The sequence below is a fragment of the Monodon monoceros genome, unplaced genomic scaffold (assembly GCF_005190385.1).
Source record: "Monodon monoceros isolate NGI ecotype Baffin Bay Population unplaced genomic scaffold, NGI_Narwhal_1 Super_Scaffold_21, whole genome shotgun sequence".
Lineage (NCBI taxonomy): Eukaryota > Metazoa > Chordata > Mammalia > Artiodactyla > Monodontidae > Monodon > Monodon monoceros.
Window position 1 is genome coordinate 151,686,823 of NW_021703778.1, and position 13,870 is coordinate 151,700,692.

The window sequence follows — 13,870 nt, forward strand, 5'->3', positions numbered from 1 at the left end:
CTGTCCACACATTCTCATCTCTCCCTTGTTTTTCCTCACATACTTTGCAACCGCTTATACCACAAAATGACTGGCAAGAAAGTTATTTATATAGCTTCCATCAAGTAAATTTGTAATGCTAGTATGATTTTATTAATTATAAAAGGAAGATACCATGAGGACTTAACCACACATTTATCAAACACACAGGATCTCAGGAATAGGGAAAAACAAAGATATAGACACAAAGTAGTTGAAGAGAGCTTCCCTGGTGGCGCAGTGGTTGAGAGTCTGCCTGCCGATGCAGGGGACACGGGTTCGTGCCCCGGTCCGGGAAGATCCCACATGCTGCGGAGCGGCTGGGCCCGTGAGCCATGGCCGCTGAGCCTGCGCGTCCGGAGCCTGTGCTCCGCAACGGGAGAGGCCACAACAGTGAGAGGCCCACGTACCGCAAAAAAAAAAAAAAAAGAAAGAAAGAAAAAAAGTAGTTGAAGAAATAAGTACACAAAGACAACTTCATTCTGTATACATTTATTTAACTACAGGTATTATGTACTTACCGCTCCAAGTACTGTACTCTATGTTAGAGATAAAAATATGATGACAATTTGGATCTTGCCCTCTGAGGGGTCCTCATCTTAAAGATAAAGTATATAATCAAATTCACATGTGTGAAAGATGTTCCTACTTAAAAATGCATGAAATCATGAAAAAAAAACTACAAGAAAAGATAGGTAAATATCTCTTTTGGATGCTGAACAATTAAAGCAAATAATGGAAGAAAACACAAAGGAAAATATATAAATTTAAGTATATTACACTTAAATACAACTCTGCTTACAAACTACTGTCAACCAAATTAATATCAACCAATGTATTTATTGCAAAAGGAGACTAAATATAACTTCTCTATAGTTATTTAAATTAATTGAGAACATTTCTATCAATCCAGTAGAAAAATAGGCAATAGAGATGAATAGACAATGTAAGAAAAAATGTGACCAAAAAAATATGAACATATATTTAAAAGAAATAGTAATGAAAGAAATATAAATTAAATCAATTCATGATATTATTTTTCACTTATAAAATTACAAGTGTTTTTTAAGACAGAAGTTAATCCTAGTGAGGGTATGTTAAGATAGCAACTCTAATATATTGTTAATAAGAGTGTCAATTGGTATAAATATTGTAGTAGATTGAATCATGGACCCAAAGATATCTAGGTCAGAAATGAACAATTATTTCTATTTTCAAAACTATCCTAAGGAATAATCAAAGACAAATACCATATGATATAACTTATATGTGGAATCTAAAATATGACACAAATGAACTTATCTAGGAAACAAACAAACTCACAGGCATAGAGAGCAGACTTGTGGTTATTACTAAGGGGTAGGGGGGTAGGGGAGGGAAGGACTGGGAGTTTGGGATTAGCAGATGCAAACTATTATATATATATATACGTATATAATGCATGCCTTTTCCCTTGTCAGGCAGACAGGGTGACAAGCAGACCATTTTGAAGTAATTAGGAATTGAGCTGGGTGAGAGCTGGGTTGCCACTTTAAACAAAGGTGTGAGCTATTCTGTGTTCCTAATAAACCTCTCCACCTTGCAGAACTTTGACTTCTAAGTGTTGAGACACAGAAATAGTGTTTATTGGGTATTTTAGCCCAGTCTCCCTACTGTACAACCTTAGACAAGAATCCTGTGGAGAAAAATGGTGGGGAGTAAACAGCTATGCATTTAAGACTCATCCAGTTTCCAAGTAGCTATGCCATCCCTCTGTTAAAAGCTCCTGATTTCTCTTTCCCTCAGCAATGTCTGCCTGTCTGTTTTGAAACCTCAGCCTATGATCAGACTTGATAAAAGCCCTCAGAGAGAAAGATGTTTGCCAAATTTGCCCATCTAGAAGGTCTCTTCAATCTCTGGAAATTGATTCCTCTAGACCACTACACAATTATCTAATGACTTTTATATATAATTTATATATATATAAATTTATATATAATTTTTAATTCATTCAGATTTTTCTAGTTGTTGCAGAAGAAGCAATGTTCTGCCAGTACCTTATATATCTTAAAGGAAAGTAGAAGTTCTTATAGCTATAAAATAATTTAGTTCAATTAATTATTTTTCCATTTAGAAAACTCCATACATAGATGACTTTATAGATAAATTATACCAAATATTTAAGGAAACAGTAATGCCAATCTTAAAAAAACTCTTCAAGAGAATAAAAATAAAAAAAAACACTCTCTAACTCATTTTTTTGGAGGCAGCATAACCTTAATATCAAACCTTACAAGAAAGGTAACTTATGACCCACTCTGTAATAATTATAATGGCAAAATAAAAAAATATATAAATGAACTATTTGCAAACAAACACCAAAAGAATAATACCTCACAACCAACTGTGTTTATTTCAGCAATGTGAGGTTTATCATTTGAAAACTTATCAATATAACTTCCCACATTAATTGAAAAAGGAATAAAATCATATGACTACCTAATATATGATATGAGAAAATATATGCAAAGAAAATCTTTAATAAAATTCAACAATGCATAATAAAAGCTCATTGTAAACTAGGAATAGAAGAAAACTTCTTTAATCTGATAAAAAGTTATTTTAAAAAATTACAGCAAACACCCTACATAATAGTGACATGTTGAAAACTTTCTATCTGCTATCAGTAACAAAAGAAGTCTTCCCGCTGTCACCAATTTTATAAAGATGTATGAGAAGTAGCAAAGAAGAAAAAAACTGATAGGACTGTGTACATATAAAATCAAAAAGAACCTACAGATTGAGTACAAAGTCAGTATTTAAAAATCAGTGGTATTTTTCTAATCATCAATGAATAGAAAATGAAAGTTTATGTGACACCATCTACAATAGCATTCAGATACATTACATTTCTAGGAAATAACCTAAGGAAATATTTAAAGCATGTAAAGCATTTCTAAAGCATAGAAAAATAGGAAACATTATGGAAAAAAATAAGCAGTATCCAAATGAGGAGCCACCAAATATTTCTGTAAAGGATCTGGTAATAAATATTCTAGCCTTTACATTCTAGATGGTCTCTGTCAGAACTACCCAACTCTACACTGTAATGCCAATTCAGAAATAGATAATAGGTGAACAAATGGGTGTGGCTGTGTGCCAATAAAACTTTATTTTCAAAAACAGGCAGAGGACTGTATTTAGTCCATGGGTTGTAGTTCACTACTTCCTGATATAAATAATCAGAGGAAAAAATATATTAATATACAATTAAGATATAATAAAGATATGTATTCTCCTTAAACTGATCTTTACATTTAAATCTCTCACAGTCAAAATTCAGGAAGTTGAGTTTTGTCGTCATTGCTGTTTTTGTTGTTATTTTGTTGTGGGCTTTTGGTAGACATTGGCAAACTAACTCTAAAATAAAGTAAAAACTTAAAGGGCAAAAGTTTGCCAAGACATGCTTGAAGAACAGAATTAAACTACTTTGGCAGATGTTGAGACTTATTTTAAAACTTCAGTAATTAAGAGAGCATGGTATTGCCAACAAGGTATATGCCTAGATCAACAGAATGTAATAGATAGTCCATTAACACCCTTACATGTAAATAAAATTGGTTCATGACAAAGGTGACAGTGCAAAACAGTGTAGGAACGATGGTCATTCCAATGAATTATTCTGGGTCTAGATATTGTAAAAGAAAATATTCCTCATAAAATATAGAAAAATCAGTAAGTATACTGTAGATCCAAATGTGAAAGATAAAACAATGAAGCTTCCAGAAGAAACCATTGGGAGAATATCTTCAGTACTTTGAGGTAAAGAAATTTCTTAACTAGGACACATAAGGCACTAATGCTAAACAAAAAGACATTAGAACTAAGAAATTCTACTTATTAAAGGATACTTTAAGAGAGCAAAAATGTAACTCACTGACTGGGAGAAGATACTGTAGAGACTTAGTACACAAAAGAAGGCATCAGAATGAAAAGATGCTCAATGTTATGACACATCAGGAAAATGTAAACCAAAACTACAAGAAGACGTATCAGCACATACCAGCTGGGGTAGCTAAAATAAGACTGGTAATACTAAGTGTTGCTGAGAATGTGGGACACACAAAAGTCTCATACACTGCTCGTGGGTTCTAAAAGTTGAATATATATATGTCCTACTAACCAATTCCATTTTAAGGCATATTTGAAAGAGAAATAAATGTACACATACACAAGAATGTTCATAACAGCACTATTCGAGATAATCTCACATTCGAAACAACTCAAATGCTAATCAACACTAGAGTGAATAAATAATTGTGGCATATTCATTCAATGGACTATTGCACAATAATGAAAATGAATAAACCACTGTCCCACATATAATGTGGATATATCTCACAAACATAACATGGAACAAAATAATTTGCCAGACACAAAAGAATACATATTATTTCACTTAAATAGATGTTTAACAAACAAGCAAAACAAACTATAATATTCTAAGTCAGAATAGAAATGTTTGGAGATGGGGAGAAGATAGCCATAGAGAGAGCATAGGAGGGTCATCTAGGGGTTTGCAATAATCTGTTTCTTAACATGGGTGATAGTTACATAGATATTTACTTTTGTGACTATTCTTTTAGCTATACATATTCACATTATGTTAAAACTTTTGCTTATTCAGGTACATGAATAGAGTTTATGTTTCTCTAATGCATAGGACAAAGACTAGAAGAAAAAACTCCAATATAACAATGCTCATTTCTGGATGCTGAGGTTATAGATTATTTAATTTTTATTTGGATCATCACACTATTAATTTTCCTCCTTTTTATTTTTTTAATTTTTTTTCTTTATAACAAAGTGAATCAACTATACATATACACATAACCCCATATCTCCTCCCTCTTACATCTCCCTCCCACCCTCCCTATCCCACCCCTCTAGGTGGTCACAAAGCACTGAGCTGATCTCCCTCTGCTATGCAACATCTTCCCACTAGTTATCTATTTTGGTAGTAAATATAAATCCAAGCCACTCTCTCACTTCGTCACAACTTACCTTTCCCACTCCCCATGTCCTTGGGTCCATTCTCTACATCTGTGTCTTTATTCCTGTCCTCCTCTTAGGTTCTTCATAACCATTTTTTTTCTTTACATTCCATATATATGTGTTAGCATACGGTATTTGTTTCTCTCTTTCTGACTTACTTCACTCCGTATGACAGACTCTAGGTCCATCCACCTCACTAGAAAAAACTCAATTTTGTTTCTTTTTATGGCTGAGTAACATTCCACTGTATATATGTGCCACATCTTCTTTATCCATTCATCTGTCGATGGACACTTAGGTTGCTTCCATGTCCTGGCTGTTGTAATTAGAGCTTCAATGACGACTGTGGTACATGACTCTTTCTGAAATATGGTTTTCTCAGAGTATATGCCCAGTAGTGGGATTGCTGGGTCATACGGTACTTCTATTTTTAGTTTTTCAAGGAACTTCCATACTGTTCTCCATAGTGGCTGTATCAACTTACATTCTCACCAGCAGTGCAAGAGGGTTCCCTTTTCTCCACACCCTCTCCAGCAGTTATTGTTTGTAGACTTTTTGGTGATGGCCATTCTTGACTGGTGCAAGGTGATACCTCATTGTAGTTTTGATTTGCATTGCTCTAATGATTAGTGATGTTGAGCATCCTTTCATGTGTTTGTTGGCAATCTGTCCATCTTCTTGGGAGAAATGTCTATTTAGGTCTTCTGCCCATTTTTGGATTGGGTTGTTTGTTTTTTGGATATTGAGCTGCATGAGCTGGTTGGAAATTTTGGAGATATATCCTTTGTCAGTTGCTTCATTTGCAATTATTTTCTCCCATTCTGAGGGTTTTCTTTTCGTATTGTTTATGGTTTCCTTTGCTGTGCAAAAGCTTTTAAGTTTCATTAGGTCCCATTTGTTTATTTTCGTTTTTATTTCCATTTCTCTAGGAGGTGGGTCAAAAAGGATCTTGCTGTGACTTATGTCATAGAGTGTTCTGCCTATGTTTTCCTCTAAGAGTTTTATAGTGTCTGGCCTTACATTTAGGTCTTTAATCCATTGTGAGTTGATTTTTGTGTATGGTGTTAAGGAGTGTTCTAATTTCATTGTTTTACATGCAACTGTCCAGTTTCCCAGCACCACTTACTGAAGAGGCTATCTTTTCTCCATTTTATATTCTTGCCTCCTTTATCAAAAATAAGGTGACCATATGTGTGTGAGTTTATCTCTGGGCTTTCAATCCTGTTCCATTAATCTATATTTCTGTTTTTGTGCCAGTTCCATACTGTCTTGATTACTGTAGCTTTGTAGTATAGTCTGAAGTCCAGGAGCCTGATTTGTCCAGCTTTGTTTTTCTTTCTCAAGATTGCTTTGGCTATTCGGGGTCTTTTATGTTTCCATACAAATTGTGGATTTTTTTGTTCGACTTATGTGAAAAATGCCATTGGTATTTGATAGGGATTGCATTGAATCTGTAGATTGCTTTGGGTAGTACAGTCATTTTGATAATGTTGATTTTTCCCATCCAAGAACATGGTATATCTCTCCATCTGTCTGTATTAACTTTAATTTCTTTCATCAATGTCTTATAGTATTCTGCATACAGGTCTTTTGTCTCCTTAGGTAGGTTTACTCCAAGGTATTTTATTCTTTTCCTTGCAATGGTAAATGGGAGTGTTTCCTTAATTTCTCTTTCAGATTTTTCATCATTAGTGTATAGGAATGCAAGAGATTTCTGTACATTAATTTTGTATCCTGCTACTTCACCGGCTTCATTGATTAGCTCCAGGAGTTTTCTGGTAGAGTCTTTAGGATTCTCTATGTATAGTATCATGTCATCTGCAAACAGTGACAGCTTTACTTCTTCTCTTCCGATTTGGATTCCTTTTATTTCTTTTTCTTCTCTGATTGCTGTGGCTAAAACTTCCAAAACTATGTTGAATAAGAGTGGTGAGAATGGGCAACCTTGTCTTGTTCCTGATCTTAGTGGAAATAGTTTCAGTTTTTCATTACTGAGAACAATGTTGGCTGCGGGATAGTCATATATGGCCTTTATTATGTTGAGGTAAGTTCCCTCTATGCCTATTTTCTGGAAGGTTTTTATCATAAATCGGTGTTGAATTTTGTCAAAAGCTTTTTCTGCATCTATTGAGATGATCATATGGTTTTTATCCTTCAATTTGTTAATATGGTTTATCACATTGATTGATTTTCGTATACTGAAGAATCCTTGCATCCCTTGGATAAATCCCACTTGATCATGATGTGTGATCCTTTTAATGTGTTGTTGGATTCTGTTTGCCAGAATTTTGTTGAGGATTTTTGCATCTGTGTTCATCAGTGATATTGGCCTGTAGTTTTCTTTCTTTGTGACATCTTTGTCTGGTTTTGGTATCAGGGTGATGGTGGCCTCGTAGAATGAGTTTGGGAGTGTTCCTTCCTCTGCTATATTTTGGAAGAGTTTGAGAAGGATAGGTGTTAGCTCTTCTCTAAATGTTTGATAGAATTCGCCTGTGAAGCCATCTGGTCCCGGGCTTTTGTTTGTTGGAAGATTTTTAATCACAGTCTCAATTTTAGTGCTTGTGATTGGTCTGTTTATACCTTCTATTTATTCTGGGTGCAGTCTCGGAAGGTTGTGGTTTTCTAAGAATTTGTCCATTTCTTCCAGGTTGTCCATTTTATTGGCATATAGTTGCTTGTAGTAATCTCTCATGATCTTTTGTATTTCTGCAGTGTCAGTTGTTACTTCTCCTTTTTCATTTCTAATTCTATTGATTTGAGTCTTCTCCCTTTTTTTCTTGATGAGTCTGGCTAATGGTTTATCAGTTTTGTTTATCTTCTCAAAGAACCAGCTTTTAGTCTTATTGATCTTTGCTGTCAGTTCCTTCATTACTTTTTAATTTATTTCTGATCTGATCTTTATGATTTCTTTCCTTCTGCTGACTTTGGGGCTTTTTTGTTCTTCTTTCTCTAATTGCTTTAGGTGTAAGGTTAGGTTGTTTATTTGAGATGTTTCTTGTTTCTCGAGGTAGGATTGTATTGCTATAAACTTCCCTCTTAGAACTGCTTTTGCTGCATCCCATAGGTTTTGGGTAGTCGTGTTTTTATTGTCATTTGTTTCTAGGTATTTTTTTATTTCCTCTTTGATTTCTTCAGTGACCTCTTGGGCATTAGTGTATTTTTTAGTCTCCATGTGTTTGTAATTTTTACAGATTATTTTCTGTAATTGATATCTAGTCTCATGGCATTGTGGTCAGAAAAGATACTTGATATGATTTCAATTTTCTTAAATTTAACAAGGCTTGATTTGTGACCCAAGATATGATCTGTCCTGGAGAATGTTCCATGAGCACTTGAGAAGGAAGTGTATTCTGTTGTTTTTGTGTGGAATGTCCTATAATATCAATTAAGTCCATCTTGTTTAATGTATCATTTAAAGCTTGTGTTTCCTTAGTTATTTTCATTTTGGATGATCTGTCTACTGGTGAAAGTGGGGTGTTAAAGTCCCCTACTATGATTGTGTTACTGTCGATTGCCCCTTTTATGGCTGTTAGCATTTGCCTTATGTATTGAGGTGCTCCTATGTTGGGTGCATAAATTTTTATAATTGTTATATCTTCTTCTTGGATTGATCCCTTGATCATTATGTAAGGTCCTTCTCTGTCTCTTGTAATAGAAATAAAGACTAATTTTAAAGTCTATTTTGTCTGATATGAGAATTGCTACTCCAGCTTTCTTTTGATTTCCATTTGCATGGAATATCTTTATCCATCCCCTCACTTTCAGCCTGTATGTGTCCCTAGGTCTGAAGTGGGTCTTTTGTAGACAGCATATATAAGGGTCTTGTTTTTGTATCCAGTCAGCCAGTCTATGTCTTTTGGTGGGAACATTTAATTCATTTATGTTTAAGGTAATTATCGATATGTATGTTCCTTTTACCATTTTCTTAATTGTTTTGGGTTTGCTATTGTAGGTCTTTTCCTTCTCTTGTATTTCCTTCCTAGAAAAGTTCCTTTAGTTAGCATTGTTGTAAAGCTGGTTTGGTGGTGCTGAATTCTCTTAGCTTTTGCCTGTCTGTAAAGGTTTTAATTTGTCTGTCAAATCTGAACGAGATCCTTGTTGGGTAGAGTCATCTTGGTTGTAGGTTTTTCCCTTTCATCACTTTAAATATGTCTTGCGACACCCTTCTGGCTTGCAGAGTTTCTGCTGAAAGATCAGCTGTTAACTTTATGGGGAATCCCTTGTATGTTATTTGTTGTTTTTCCCTTGCTGCTTTTCATATTTTTTCTTTGTATTTAATTTTTGATATTTTGATTAATATGAGTCTTGGCATGTTTATCCTTGCATTTATCCTGTATGGGACTCTCTGAGCTTCCTGGACTTGACTGACTCTTTCCTTTCCCACATTAGGGAACTTTCCAACTATAATCTCTTCAAATATTTTCTCAGTCCCTTTCTTTTTCTCTTCTTCTTCTGGGACCCCTGTAATTCGAATGCTGGTGCGTTTAATGTTGTCCCAGAGGTCTCTGAGACTGTCCTCAATTCTTTTCATTCTTTTTTCTTTATTCTGCTCTGCAGTAGTTATTTCCACTATTTTATCTTCCAGGTCACTTATCCATTCTTATGCCTCAGTTATCCTGCTATTGATTGCTTCTAGAGAATTTTTAATTTCATTTACTGTATTGTTCATCACTGTTGGTTTGCTCTTTAGTTCTTCTAGTTCCTTATTAAAAGTTTCTTGCATTTTCTCCATTCTATTTCCAAGATTTTGGATCATCTTTAGTATCACTACTCTGAATTCTTTTTCAGATAGATGGCGTATTTCCTCTTCATTTGTTTGGTCTGGTGGGTTTTTACCTCTCTCCTTCATCTGCTGTGTATTTCTCTGTTTTCTCATTTTGCTTAATTTACTGTGTTTGGGGTCTCCTTTTCACAGGCTGCAGGTTGGTAGTTCCCTTTTTTTGTGTGTTTCTGCCCCCATTGGCTAAGGTTGGTTCAGTGGGTTGTGTAGGCTTCCTGGTGTAGGGGACTAGTGCCTGTGTTCTGGTGGATGAGGCTGCATCTTGTCCTTCTGGTGGGCAGGATCGCATCTGGTGGTGTGTTTTGGGGTGTCTGTGACCTTATTTTGATTTTAGGCAGCCTCTCTGCTAATGGGTGGCATTGTGTTTCTGTCTTGCTAGTTGTTTGGCATAGGGTGTCCAGCACTGTAGTTTGCTGGTTGTTGAGTGGAGCTGGGTCTTAGCGTTGAGATGAAGATCTGTGGGAGAGCTTTCGCCATCTGATATTACATGGAGCCGGGAGGTCTGTGGTGGACCAATGTCCTGAACTCGGCTCTCCCACCTCAGAGGTACAGGCCTGACAGCCAGCCGGAGCACCTAGACCCTGTCAGCCACACGGCTTTCTTGGTGCCGAGTTTCACTGTAAGGACACCACAACCCAACCCACTCCTAGGGGCAAGTGGCCAGCCCAGTGATCTTCGAGCTCCACTGGGGCCAACAACCAGGAACCAGGCTGACTGGCATTCTCTCTTCTACTTTTTAATTATTATTTTGCTGTTCTATCTCTTTAATGTCAATGCTTAAAATGCTGTCTGATTAATTTTGAAACTTCTTCTTTAAGGCTAATAATTTCCCTCTAACACCGCTTCAAATACATAAAACGCTTTTGACAGTAGGATATTTAGTATTATTAAATGCTCAGTATTTTCTAAATTTATCATTTATTCTTTGATTCATGAATATATTTAGTAACATATATTCTAATTTTCAATCCTTTTTCTATTTTAGAGGGTTAATAACCTCTTAGTTAATGGCACTGTGATCAGCTGATATGTTGTTTATGCTGTCAATCCTTTGAAATTTGTTGTGGCTAATTTTATGGTACAGCACAGGGTCAGTTTTCATATATGTTTCATATGTGCTTGAAAAGAATGCTTGTTATCCAGTTGATGGGGGCAATGTTCCATATAGGTAAATTAGAATATGCTGTCTGATTTTGCTGTTTAAATCTTCTATACACATAGATATAAAAGTATCTTAGTTAGCTTGTGTTATCAAAGACTAAGAGATATATCACCAACATTGATGGTGTTTTGTGAACATTCCTCGCAATTTTGTCAATCTTCGATTTAAATTTCTGAGGTAACGATGAACATACAAACTGAGAATGTTTTAACTTTTTGATGAACTTAGGCTTTCATCATTTTCAGTGCTTCTCAAAATCACAAGTAATTATTTTGCCTTCGTGTTTACTTTCCATGATATTGATATAGCAGCTTCCTTTTGGTTAGTATTTGACTTGAAGTCCAAGGAGGTTGCATGACAAGCCCAAGTTCACACAGATAATTCACAGAAGTAGAACTTGGACCCACACTTCCTGACTCCCACTCCAGGACTCTTGCTAAGTGTCCTAGTAGAATGACCAGGATGTGGTACAGAGAGCAGACAAGAGCCAGAATGGAATGAATGATAAGAGCCACGGAGCAATGGGGAATAGCAGGCACAGCTATAAAGGATCACTGGGGGACAAATAAAGGCAGGCACAGAGTTTTAGAATTTTTTGACAAGGGTGTCATGACAAAACAAGATTTAAGGAAGCCTATAATTTTAGCAGTATACAGGACAGAGAGGTGGGGGGAGGAAATAAGACTGTTTAGGAAGAGTCTGAGACTCTTTGAGACTGTCTTTGTCCTCCGCATCCCACAGAATGTAATAAGAGCTTGAATCAAGACCACTGGAATGGAGAGGAAAAGGTAGATTCAAGAGCCACTGTATGAAGGAAATGACACACTGAAATGACTTAATGGATTTTGGAGATGAAGGGAATTGTAGAGTCAAAGATACTACCTCATTTATATCTGTAGTACCCTGACAGCTTTATTATTTCTTAGGTTGGAAGCCACATAGTTGAGAAACAGTAGCTGGCCTAGAGGAGGAGAGAAAATAATGAGTTTTCTATCCGTGCTCTAAGTCTGGTATTTCTAGTACACAGCTGGAAATATAGGATTTAGAACAGATCCAGATACGAAGAGTTTTTGATGATGATGATGAAGATGAAGATGAAGGGGACTACTCACATAGAAATGATAGTCAAATCTTTGGATTAGGCTCTGTTTCTTTTTTTTTTTTTTTGCGGTACGCAGGCCTCTCGCTGTTGTGGCCTCTCCCGTTGCGGAGCACAGGCTCCAGATGTGCAGGCTCAGCAGCCATGGCTCACGGGCCCAGCCGCTCCACGGCAGGCAGACTCTCAACCACTGCGCCACCGGGAAATCCCCTAGGCTCTGTTTCTTAAGCATATCTGTTTCTTAAGCACCAAGTATCATTTATTGCCAAAATTTTTAAATTAAAAATTGCTGTAATTTATTACTATCATCTTTTAAAAATTGATATCAAGGATAATGGCTTCATGAATAAACTTCTGGACGACCCAGAAAGCGTTCTGGTACAATCACTGTACTCCAGGTCACTTTTGAGCATGACTGTATTAAAAAGTAAGGTTTACTGCTGCAGACCTATAAAATTTCTTGTAGACCTCCGCTTAAAGTATTGACAAAGCTCAACCCTATTTAATTCACAACCATTAAGATCAAAGCATTCAGTGGTACATCTGCTTATGTAATTATCAGTAATGCCAGAAAACAGCTTTATGAATTTGGTCACAATGAACTCTGAGGGAATAAGCAGTTGGAAAGGCTATGAGAGCTTTCTCCCCAGAAGTTAAAAAAAAAAAAAAAAAAATGTACTCAACCCGGTGAATTTTTTTTCATTGAGTTTGGTTTTGTTTTTTGTTTTTCCAACTGGATATAATAAAAATGTCTGAGATTTTGCTACATAATATGATCTTTCAGAAGGGTCAACACTAATGTTTTAGGTCAGTTCAGCAGGCTTGAGTTCAACTCTGGAAGTGGGTAAGTTCCAACAGGATTCTAACAAATCCACCCAGAAGAGGCAGAATGTGTCCATAGATTATTTATGTTGAGTTCCTTCACTGGTAGAACAGAGAAGCCCTGAAGGAATCGTGTAGTTGTCGGAGCATCAGTTAAAATACTTAGAGGCTCTGGGGCTTCCCTGATGGCGCAGTGGTTGAGAGTCCGCCTGCCAATGCAGGGGACACGGGTTCGTGCCCCAGTCCAGGAAGATCCCACATGCCGCGGAGCGGCTGGGCCCGTGAGCCATGGCCGCTGAGCCTGCGCGTTCGGAGACTGTGCTCCACAACGGGAGAGGCGGCCACAACAGTGAGAGGCCCGAGTACCGCCAAAAACAAAAAACAAACAAAAAAAAAACTTAGAGGCTCTGAAATCAAATTCAAATCCTCAAAAGGCCCACTTAGTCCTCACACTACAAGGTACATTCATGGAGTATAATGTTGTCTGCTAGAGGAGGCTTTAGGATGAGACTTTTATATCAATACAATGCACACAGAACTTTGGTCTTTAAAGATCCCATGGTATTGAGAGGCTTGCCTTAGCGTTCTCAGCCAAAATTTCTGGGACTCAGCTGAAATTTTGGAGTCATTGAGAACTTGGCTATATATATCTAATCTCAGATTAATAATAAAAGACATTTTTAAATTTAAAATCTCAAACTGTCTTACATATCTAGAGTAAATATAGTGCTCCAAAAAATGTCTCCCTACATTAGAATGAGAAGAATCTATTTTGGCCAAGTTTTCACCTTCGAAATGCATACAGAACCATGAAGCAGTTCTAAAAATTTCCAAAGATTCAGGTAAATATACAGTTCTCTAAAGCTTTTTGGAAAAAGAGGTTTTCTTTTGTTTGTTTCACCAAGAAACCTGCTACCTGTCTGTATTCACCTTAAAGCACCATCTCCTGCCTCTC